The following is an 8,937-nucleotide window of genomic DNA, read 5'->3' as shown; positions in this document are numbered from 1 at the left end:
CAAAAAATACATTCTAGAATTTACAATTCAGAATGCAAAATTTAAATAAATTCAAGATTATTTTGGGCCGGGAAGTACATCCCGAAATATACCCGGACCGGACTACCAAATCTGAAAAGCATACCTACAAAATCAAAAGGCCTATCTCTGCACGTCTAACCACTTTTCGTGTACATAAAAAATTTTAAAATTTTTAGTTTATTTTTCAGTTTAAAAGTAACTACACTTTTACTCTATATAATTCACATACTCTCAAATTTTTTTTAATGGATATCTAATACTTTATTTTATTTTACGGATTTCGACATTCTGAATTATACTTATTTTTAATTTTTTTTATTACGGACGTTGATATGTAATTTTATTTTTTTTCGTTTACCGACGTCGACATCTAATCAACATATATTTAAAAAATTTTATATACCGGATGTCAATATATGATACATACAAACATACAAATTTTGTTTTCTTTTTTAATTTACTTTTATGTTTTGTTATAAAATATATAAATATTTTATTTTATTTTAAAAATATTATTAATAAATTAAAAACTTAATTATATATATATATATACTTTTATATATATATATATATATATATATATATATATTATTTTTGTTCTAAAATCAATTTTTTAATTTAATTTTTTTTAAATATTATTTATGTTTCATATATTATATAAAAATAAATTAAACATATATAAATATAAATATAAATATATATTAATATTTTATTTTTAAAATATCTAATACTATATACAATTGGGAACTAACAAAAGGCAAGTTTTTCAATTGAATAATATATTTGACCTACTTCTCAATTCAAATTTTTATCTACAAAAGGTAAAAACGCTGATGTGTCAATCTCTCAGCATTTTGAAGTATGAAAAAAAAATGGAAAAGAAATTGAAAACCGAAAATTTTAATTAAAACTTCTTTCTCTCTCTTCCTCAATCTTCTCACCTTTCTCTTTCTCAATTCTTTATCTCTCTTTCTCATTCTCTCTGCGACCGCCTTCTTTCTTCTTTCTCTCTCTTTCTCATTCTCTCTGGCATCGCCTTCTCACTTCTTTCTCTCTCTTTCTCTGTCTTTGTTTCTCCGCGTTCATCATGGTTTCTCTGCCTTTCTTAGCTTCTTCTCTAACATCTTCTTCTGTTCATCTTCTTCTTTTCATCGAGTTGTTTTTAAATTGCAAAAAAACAACTATGGAGATGGTTTATATTTTCTTCTTATATTTTGTGAGATCTAACTTTTTCATGCGTTTTTTAACAGGTTTTAACCCAGAAGTTGAATTTATTTTGAGTTTTCTCAACCGAACAACTCATCTTCTTCTTATATTTTCTGATATCTAACTTTTTGATGCGTTTTTTTACAAGTTTAAAACCAGAAGTCGATTTTATTTAGAATTTTCTCAACCGAACAACTCATTTCTTCTTATTTTTTGTCAGATCTATCTTTTTCATTCGTTTTTTCAGAGGTTTAAACCCAGAAGTTGTATTTATTTTGATTTTTCTCAAGCAAGCATCTCATTTTCTTCTTATATTTTGTCAGATCTAACTTTTTCATGCGTTTTTTTATAGGTAAGAACCCAGAAGTCGATTTTATTTTGAGTTTCTCAAGCAAACAACTCATTTTCTTCTTATATTTTGTCAGATCTAACTTCTTCATGCGCTTTTTTTACAGGTAAGAACACAGAAGTCGATTTTATTTTGAGTTTTCTAAAGCGAACAACTTATTTTCTTCTTATTTTTTGTCAGATCTATCTTTTTCATGCGTTTTTTTACATGTTTAAACCCAAAAGTCGTTTTTATTTTGAGTTTTCTCAAGCGAACATCTATTTTTCTTCTTATATTTTGTCAAATCTAACTTTTTCATGCGTTTTTTTTACAGGTTTAAACCCAGAAGTCGATTTTATTTTGAGTTTTCTCAACCGAACAACTCATTTTCTTCTTATATTTTGTCAGATCCAACTATTTGTTTCGTTTTTGTACAGGACTAATATGGTTCACTGCGACATATGGTTTTATTACGCAGATTTTGTTTTCATTTTGACCTTTCTCAAGCGAACAACTCATATTCTTCTTTTATTTTCTCAGATCTAACTATTTTTTTCCGATGATGGTATTTTCTAGGGTTGCTACATGTCTAATATGGTTCACTGCGACAGATTTAACATCAGGTTTATAAAAACTTTTTATCTAACTATTTTTGGCGTTTATGTACTTTGATCTAACTATTTCTTATATTTTTCTTCTGTTTACAGGCTTCAAATCAAGATTTAAAACTAATTCAAGAGTCTTTTTCGCTGTACAACTTAACTGGTAAGTAATTTGTATCAAAATCTACCTTTTTATTTACCAATTTATCTGTATTTTTCCACCTTTTACAAGCAACACGTTCATCTTCTTCATTTTTCTACCTTCAACTCTCTTGGTGTCATTTTTTTTTTCGTTCATGGTATTTTTTTAATAATGCATTCTATCAGCATATCTCTTTATTGTTACCCGATTTACGTTTTTATTTGGACATTTTTCAAAGAGTTCATCATACACTATATTTTTTCAAAGTTCTACACCAAAAAGAGTTAATCTAACTATTTTTTCCGTTTATCTACCTTGATCTAACTGTTTTTCTTGTGGATACAGGCTTCAAATCAAGATTTCAAAGTCATGCACGAGTCTTTTTCGCTGTACAACTTAACTGGTAAGTAATTTGTATCAAAATACCTTTTTCTTTACCAATTTATCTTTATTTTTCCACCTTTTACAAGCAAACCCTTCATCTTCTTCATTTTTCTACCTTAAACTCTGTTTGTGTCATTTTTTTTCGTTAATGGTATTTTTTTAATAATGCACTGTATCACCAAATCTCTTTATTTTTACCCAATTTTTATTTTTATTCGGATATTTTTCAAAGAGTTCTTCACATTTTTCCAATCACTGTTTACTCCATCAAAACCATTTCGTTTACAAAACGTTTTGTATTCCAACCCCTTCAAATACTGCTTCGAATTTTTTTCCAAATCAATCTGTCAATCAGTATTCAAACGCATTAAATTTCGCACTGCTCGAGATAATGATGAATAAACTGCTCCATCATTTGCCACTGCTCCATCATCTGCCACACGTTATAATTATTAAACTTTATTCTATTCCAATATTAAATACCCCTTCCTGAAAAAAATCAACATTAGTAAATTACATTAAATAATTCTTCTTATACTTTTACGATGCTTCATAATTATTTTTTTTAACGTATTATCTTTTAATTCGTATTTATTAACCTGTACTTTTACCAGTTCAGACCGTCCAGTATGTACGGATACTTCCAACAGCTATGACTTCTCCTATTCTTTATATATATATATATATATATATATATATATATATATATATATATATATATATATATATATATATATATATATATATATATATATATATATATATATATATATATATATATATATATATATATTCCCTATGTTTACCAATTCAAAGTCAGACATCTGATTTTTCTACTGTTACCCATTTTCTTCTCTTACAATTTTACTTTATCACCAACCTATTCTCCTGCAATGGAATCCATGCCCACACCACAATCCATACTTTCTTCAGAAATGGTTGGCAGATTCATTTCTATGTTTTTGAAGGACCAGGTATATTTTTTGATTCAAACTCATTTATTTTTGTTATTTATATTTATTTATTTCTTTATTCTTAACTTGCTAATATTTTAAGGACTTTGGACACGTCGACCGAGTGTTCATAATACGCTATTGGAAGGACCTTGTTGCTAAATGGATTGTTGTTGATTACCAAAGTAATGTTCACCATGTTACTTACAACATGGATATTCACACTCCAATGATTACCCAAGGCTATAACCAACTAAGATCTTTCTATGGAGATCATCAACTCTTTGCAGAGGATCACCCTGAATTGTTTTCTAAAGTTGAAAGTGAAAGAACAAGCAGAGATATCAAAGTTCTTTATCTATTTTTTTGGTATTAAAGTTGAAAATTTTGTATGTAATTTTGTTTGAACTTCTTTTATATATATATATATATATATATATATATATATATATATATATATATATATATATATATATATATATATATATAAAAGAAGATTTCAATTGGACTCTTATTTTGTATGCAATTATTATATATCTCAATATAAAAGTTATATTTTATTCTCTTTTATTATATGTATTTTCCTTTTTTGTATTAGATTTTGTTCGACTTCATTTTAGTCAATATAAATTATTTTTAATTAGAAATTGAATTAATTAACATTAATTACCATTCCATATAAATTGCAAATTTAAACGTCAGTGAAATACAATAACTATTACTTATTAATTATTATTATTAAAATAATATAAGTTATAAAATAATTAAAATATTTTTCACCATTTTCATACTCAGAAGAATTTAAGATCAATTTTTATGGAAAAATAAATTTAAAATGACCGTTTAAAACACTTTTTGTATTCCAACGCCTTCAAAAAGTGGTTTGAATTATCTCCAAATCAATGTGTCAATCAGTATTCAAATGCATTAAATTTCGCATTGCTCGAGATAATGATAACGTGTCAATCAGTATTCAAATGCATTAAATTTCGCACTGCTCGAGATAATGATGACTAAACTGCTATATCATCTGCTACACGTTTTAATTATTAAATGTTTTCATATTCCAATATTAAATACTAAATCGCCAACCAAGGAGCGTTTCATTTTTTTAAATTTCTCTTCATTATGGTTTTCACTTCTCAAGATAAAATTAATTGCACTGTCTAGAGTTATCAACACCTCTCAAGACGATAATCATGATTGCTCTACGTAATATTATTATCACTAACATGCTTTGATTACCGGTACCTCTCTTCACACTCAAAGAACGCTGCTGCTACGTCTACAATTTACAACTTATCTTCTTTCAAATATACTCATATGGGTTCATATGTGTAGATCAGATTTCCAGACATGTATTGAAATATACAACATTCATTTATTATAGTAAGAGAGTGTCATGTCCCAAAAAAACATAATTGGTGGTCTTCATAATTAATGTTTTGGAGCAGTAAGTATCATAAGATGACATTTTAGGAACCTTTACAAAGTTTTTTAGAGAAAGTAACTATTGTTTTTAAAATAAATTAAACTAAAAATGGTAATACAATAAATTAATTAGGATTTGGTCTGGAATTTACAAAATATTACACGATATTTACTGAAATGTTTCGTAGTTTTGAGAGTGAATACTTTCAAATATAATTTTCATGTTATTTGATACAATAATATTTACTGTATAAGAATTATAATAGTGAAGTAAATGGAAATCATAAGTTACAATTTATTTTTAAAATAAATGCAAATCGAGGTAAAATCTAAATTTTCTAAATTTTTCAACAAATAAAATTGAAATATAGTTCATGCTTCAATAAATATTTATTAAAGTTTAATAAGTTAAATCCATGAATGAAATATATTTGTTTGCTTTCTCATTCCAGTCCCACGTCTTAAAAATTTCAGAGTACAAAAAATATTTATAATTTAAAATTAAAAGAATACATAATGATAACTACCAAATATTTTTATATAAATATTAATAGTTTCTCCTTTTTATAGACAAAATTAGTTATTTTTTTAATTTTTGTTTTAAAAATAATATTACATATTACACTTTTTTGAATCTGATTAATTAATAATTTCTTATTAATAAAAAATGCAAATAAAATTATTTACTTTAAATACATTTATTTACCAAATTAAAAATTAAAACTTTTTTTTACTTGGCTTGCTAGATATGCTTTTAATACTTTTCAAAAAATACTTTTCATCTTCCAGAAATTAAAAGATGTTTAGGAGAATAAAAACAACTTTTCAGTTTCTTTCAACACTACTTTCAAGATAAAAATTTGTCTCTTCCAACACATTTTTATAATCAATTAGCATTAATTATGAAGAAACCAACAACTTTTTTAGTGTCTCAATACAATGTTATATTTGAATTTATTGTATTATAATTTTAAATGGAAAATATTTTAGAAAATCTACATACCTTCTTGAAAAACTTTTATACGGGGTCCAAAAATTTTCTCACATTCCCATAGAGTAAAAGTCATTTTGAATGACCAAAATCTCTAATAGTATATAATCTAATATATAATTATATACAATTGCAAAGCTAACAATATTGTTTTGAGTTCTAATGTGCATTGTCCCAAAATATACATCATTGGTTGTCTTCATAATTAATATTTTGAAGTAAATATGATAAAATAACAACTTTAGAAACTTTTACAAAGTTTCTTGGAGAAGGTAGCTAATTTTTATAAAATAAATCTAATTAAAGAACTTAATATAATAAATTAATTAGGATTTTGTGTGGAATTTACGGATATTATAAGACTGAAATGTTTTGTAGAACTGAGAGTGAATACTTTAAAATATAATATTAAATCTTATTTGATAAGATAATATTTACTATTTCAAAATTTTTAGTAAAGTAAATGCAAATCATAAACTACATTTTATTTTTATAATAAATACAAATTATAAAGGTATAATCCAAGTTTTTAAATTTTTGAACAAACAAAATTAAAATAAAGTTCTGACTCCATGAATTTGTCTCATTAATGATAACATAGACTTTTAAAAAGTTCAAAGTAGAAGAAAGATTTATAACTAACAAATATTTTTTATATAAGTATTAATATTTTCTCCTCTTCTACAGAAAAATTATGTATTTTATTAATTTATTTTAAAAATAGTCATTACATATTACACTTTTCTTAAAATCTGATCAGTTAATAGTTTCTTAAAATTACTTACCTTAAATATATTTAATTACCAAATTAAAAATTAAGACTTTGTTTTTTTACCTAGCTTACTGAAAAATATATTTATATTTTTCAAAATCTACTTTTCATCTTCCAAAAATATAATAGTTTCTTAAAATTACTTACCTTAAATATATTTAATTACCAAATTAAAAATTAAGACTTTGTTTTTTTTACCTAGCTTACTGAAAAATATATTTATATTTTTCAAAATCTACTTTTCATCTTCCAAAAATATAAAGATGTTAAGAATTAAAACAATTTTCTAGTTTTTTCCAACACTACTTCCAAGCTATATTTTTTCAACCTCTTAAAGAACTTTTCAGTTTCTTCCAACCTAATTCCAAGATATATTTTTACGGCTTCTCAAAGATGAATGTCTTTGTCATTAAATAACACTAAATATTAGAAACCAACAACTTTTTGTATTTCTCATTGCAATTTTATATATGAATTTATTGTATTAAAATTTTAAATGGAAAATATTTTAAAAATCTACCTACCTTTTTAAGAGAGCTTTATACAGTTTTCAAAAATCTTCTTAAATTTGAACTAGCTTATTGAATAAACTTTATAAATCAACACTTACGTCTTTCAATATAAATGTCAAAAATATACAGAATAAATGGAAAACTTTTCGTCTTCCAAGAATTTTTCATTTTGAATTATGACTATTTATTATGAACAACAACAATCATGATTTGTGGGACTCAATGAATCATGGAGTATCAATCAAACACATAATTAGAGTTTAAGACATTCACGAAAAATATTATTTATCAATTTTAAGTATATAAAAAATATAAAAATTTTATATCATCATGTTGTTTTTTGAGATGTTATATGCTTCTTTATTTATCGCTAATGATTAATACAAAATGCAAAATCTTCTTCTATTAATGTGCTTGAAAACCGATTGATCTAATATTACTTATTATGGTTGTATTCTTAACTTTATATCAATTATAGTTTTAAAATATTGCATTGGAAACCAAAATCTTCTTCTATTAACGTGTTTGAAAACTGATTGACCTAATAATACTGATTATGGTTGTATTTTTAACTTTATATCAATTTATGATTAAATTTAAATATTAATTTAAGAATAAATTTATATTTATGTAGGATTAATTTAATATTATAATTTTATTTTTTTATATAATATTACATTACATTGAATTTACATTGGAAACTATTTTTTTTCATTTAATGTCCTTCGAAACTGAACTTTTCTTATATTTGATTTTTGTAAACATCAAGCAGTAGATAATATTAGGTAATATATTCCTTCCGTGTGTTTTTAGAATAAATTTCAAAATTAATTCATTGAAAATAATATCGTTTTTAAGTTGTGAAAAATTAATCATAATACATATAATAATATTAATAAATTTTGGATTCAAATTTGAAATCGTAACGGACAGTAAAAGAAATAGAATGTGATAAAAAAAATTAAATTTAACATTTAAAATGAAAAATATATACAAAAAGTTAATTTTTGTAATAAATACTTTAATATTTCTGATAAAAATATATAAATTCAAAAATTCAAAAAATTTGATGACCCATAATGATATAATAATATTATAAAATATAATAATATGTAACAATGTAAATATAAAATATAATAATATTAATATAATTAAAATATAAGGTAAAAATTAAAAATTAAATTTTTTTTAAACTTTTAAAGATATGGAAATAATTAACTATTTCAATTTCAATATTATTGCAAGATTAAAATTCATATATTGTGAAAATTGGAATTCGAAGTATATACAGTAACATTTTCTCTAAAAGCAATTACCAAACTGAAACTTTAGAATGAAAATGGTACTATTTGACTAATTAAACAAAAAATATACCAATAAAATTTAAATTTTAACATTAAAAAAAATTGTAAAATAGTGTAGGTTTTTCAATAGATTCTTATAATGTCTCTAAACAACTTTCAAATATTTTTAACTTATAAGAAAGGTTCGTATTTTATATATTATCAAAATCTGAAAAATGATAAATTAAAAAAATTTAATGGAAATACATTAATATTCACAATTAAAAACAATAAAAGTTAAAAATATGATAT

At 23.5% G+C, this 8,937-nt stretch overlaps 1 long non-coding RNA gene across 1 annotated transcript; it reads left to right on the top strand.

Annotated features, from left to right (window-relative positions):
• The first annotated feature begins 1,891 nt into the window (after positions 1–1,891).
• On the top strand, positions 1,892–2,896 carry LOC146887221 (uncharacterized). The gene is made up of 3 exons (XR_014994323.1): positions 1,892–2,178; positions 2,263–2,320; positions 2,645–2,896. It is a non-coding gene; the product is annotated as an uncharacterized LOC146887221 (long non-coding RNA).
• The last annotated feature ends 6,041 nt before the right edge of the window (positions 2,897–8,937 follow it).

This window comes from Vigna unguiculata, chromosome 4, assembly GCF_037176805.1.
Source record: "Vigna unguiculata cultivar grain cowpea cultivar isolate G323 ecotype 2 chromosome 4, ASM3717680v1, whole genome shotgun sequence".
NCBI classification, from domain to species: Eukaryota; Viridiplantae; Streptophyta; class Magnoliopsida; order Fabales; family Fabaceae; genus Vigna; species Vigna unguiculata.
This window is presented reverse-complemented; position numbering and strand designations above follow the sequence as displayed.